Below are 3,414 nucleotides of genomic sequence, written 5' to 3'. Positions count from 1 at the left end.
GATGAGTAACAACAGTAAATGATTAGTAATATGTATGAGATTTAGGCTCAAAGTTGGTTGCTTCAGTGAAGAATAAGTTCATTTTGTTTTAGCAACGATGTCTATTCAATACTGTAAAATGAGTAGAAGAATTTGTAGAAATGAATTTGGTGAGGGGGGAAGCAGTTTGTGACAGTAGACTGAATTCTGAACGAAAATATTGACATTCTGTAGTGAAATGATCTAATCGGTCAAAGATTAAAAAGATTCAGAAAAAAATCGAAATCTCAGTTTTTCATTCTGCACTGAATAGCAGTACAATGTAAAATAGAAATTATTTCAAACAAATTATGAAAAAAGTGAATAATACGGTCACAAGCACTTTTTCTATAGAAATTGGGATTAACAGAATATTTCGTGTCAATGGAAGCCTTTAATTGAATTGTCACCAACAGTTTTTACTATAGAAACTGGGATTAACAAAATATTTCGTGTCGCTGGAAGCAATGGAAAACAGAATATTTCATGTCACTGGATGTCGGGAAAACTATGAAAATCATAATGGAAATTTTATGTCGGATTACTACGTGCAAAATGAAAGCTACGTGCAAACAAAATTCCCACAATGTCCAACAAACGGGATGACGAAACTTGTAAAATTAATGCAATGAAGAGGATATAAGCTAATAATGAACAAAAACAAAAAGGTCTCAGTACCAACACAACGGATAGTGCCAAAGGATAGCCATATCGCTATGATAGCCCCGACGAGGCTCACAAGTCCCTCCTCTAATCCTTATATATATATATATATATATGAAAAAATCTCGAGACAGACCAGTTTTTTTTTCCCACAATTGAGCAGACGATGGATCCTCTTCTCTTATTTTCCACGACTAAACCACAAACGACGTTATCATCGCATATCCGCACCATTGGACAACAAACTACGGTATTCTTCTATTCGTTCCGTAGCATAATCCCAACTCAAAGACGCGTCAACTAACCGACAGTCAAATTATTGTCCAAGACAACGACAAGGAGTTTGTTAGTTGACCATATTACTTGCCTTGTATATAACTCATCATTGCTCACCAATTCATCGTGTAATGCACATATATATTTTATATCCTTTTTCTAGTTGCTAACTAGTAATATTGTGCAAGAACAATATCACATCTCAAATAAATCTGTGTCGCCGAGAAACAAGTCCAACAGAAAAACAATTACCCAACACTGGAAGCCTTTTATTGAATTACATAAATTTGCATTTGTGCCAGAAATAAAAGCATCCAAAAGTAAGTTAGACCAGTGATGTCATTATTTTTCATTCAAGGAAAGTTGTAAAATTGACATCAATTTACATTAATTGTGCCTTTTGTATTTGAAATAATACTGCAATCCTGTATGTCTTTCGAACTGCCAGGACGATGAATCGGGAATTTTGTCCGGAATTAAAAAAGACAATCAGCATAACGCTAAGAATTCAAATATAATGCTTTTCCAGAAAATATATGACATTGAGGAGTAGGCAACCTGCGATAAACAGATTCCATACAACTTTTCCGAAAAACAACGGGAAATAGAAATTAATCCGTTTTCCAATTTGTATTGAATAGCAATACATTGTAAAACAAAAATATTCCATACTGATTATGCAAAAAAAGCAAAATAATACTGTCACAAACAGTTTTTCTATAGAAATTGGGATTAACAGAATATTTCGTGTCGCTGAAAGTCTTTCGTTGAATTAAGTAAATTTGTATTTGTGTCAGAAATAAAAGTAACCAAAATTATGTTGAGCCATCGATTGTCATTATTTTCGATTCAGGAAAAACTGCATTCAAGGAAAGTTTTTTTTCTTCTGAAATTTTAATGACAAAGTCCTTTAAAAAGTTCAATTTTCTCGACCCGATTGAATCTTGAAGCTAATTAGCAGTTAACATTGAAAGACGATTGCAAAATATTTTTTGCGGAAAACTGAAAAAAATTACAATTGTGGGACCATATTTACAAATAACACGATGAAAACTGATCCAATAAATTAATTTTATCCAACTGCATAACCACCTCTTGGTACACCGTATCTGAAATTTTTAAAAATTTAAGCAATAAGCAATTCATATTCATTGGTTGATTTTCATTTTCATTTATCTTTTCTGTTATTTTTACTTTTTCTTTTAAAACTTCTCCGTGCTATCACACAATTTAAACTTTCAATAATGTGTGTCGTATGATTTTTGCAATTTTTTTTTTCAACATTCATTCATTCATGCATGACAGAAAGCATTTCCCTTTTTAATTTTTTAAATATCCAGGAAAATTCAATCATGAAAGGATGAAATTTACAATAATTCTTCTCTGTACTATTTGAGGGATTTAAGTTTTTCTTCTTAAAGTTCAATTTCGTTAATTTTTTTTTCAATCAATTGTGAAGGAATGTGGTAGAAATGCATTGGATATACATTCATCAAATGGAATGTTGTATAACCGCGATGCTTCTGTTAATCAGTACTAAGTTTTTTTTTCTTTTTTAATATTAGTAATTAATTTGAAGTCAGGAAGGAATCAAACCCGATATGTCCGCTTTTATCTCTTATAATATGTGTTTTCTTTTATTTTCACCATTACTTTTTTTGCGATCGTTAATTAAATAAAATATCATTGACAAGATAAATATCTTGCATTTTCAAAACGAAAGTAAGGTAATAGTATTGATGACTCACTTCTAATTTTTAATGTTTCATATTTCTGACAAAAATGCAAATTTGATCTAATTTAATTAAAGGCTCTAAGATGACTGATGCAATTTCGATGAAAAGTTGATTTGTGCTGACACAATTTTGTGTTTGAGGGAGGAGAGCAAAATTTAGGTTAATTTCGACCATTTTAATTAATGGAATGTCTTTTCAATTTTTGACTTATTCAATTTTTTTTTAGTACAAAAGGCCTAACTCATCTCTCTATCTATAATTCGCATCCAACTTATTCGCTGTCACAAACTGTCCACCCAAAATTCGTTTTCACAAATTCTTTCCACAGTTTCAAAGAATAATTTTGAAGATTTTGGTTTAAACCTTTGAAAAAATTTGGATTTAAAATTTTAACTTTAAGTTTTTTAAATTTCGATTTATTTGATTTGTTTTAATTTGATTCTGTTAATCCCAGTTTCTATAGAAAACCTGTTTGTGACAATCCAATGAAAGGCTTTCAGTGACACGAAATATTCTGTTAATAATATATTAAAAACGAAAATTATTAAAAAATATAATGAAGTTTGAAAAGAGAAGAAAAATGGCAATTAAATTTACCAATAAAAGAAAAACTTTTCCCGAAATAAAAATTTGGGAGTCTGTTTATGGTAGCAAAAAAGAAAACTTTCCTTAAATACAACTTTCCCTGAATCGGAAATAATGACAATCGATGGTCCAGCTT

This window comes from Loa loa (assembly GCF_000183805.2).
Source record: "Loa loa unplaced genomic scaffold supercont3.917, whole genome shotgun sequence".
In the NCBI taxonomy this organism is placed as follows: domain Eukaryota; kingdom Metazoa; phylum Nematoda; class Chromadorea; order Rhabditida; family Onchocercidae; genus Loa; species Loa loa.
The sequence above is the reverse complement of the archived record's forward strand: the minus strand, read 5'-3'. Positions refer to the sequence as shown.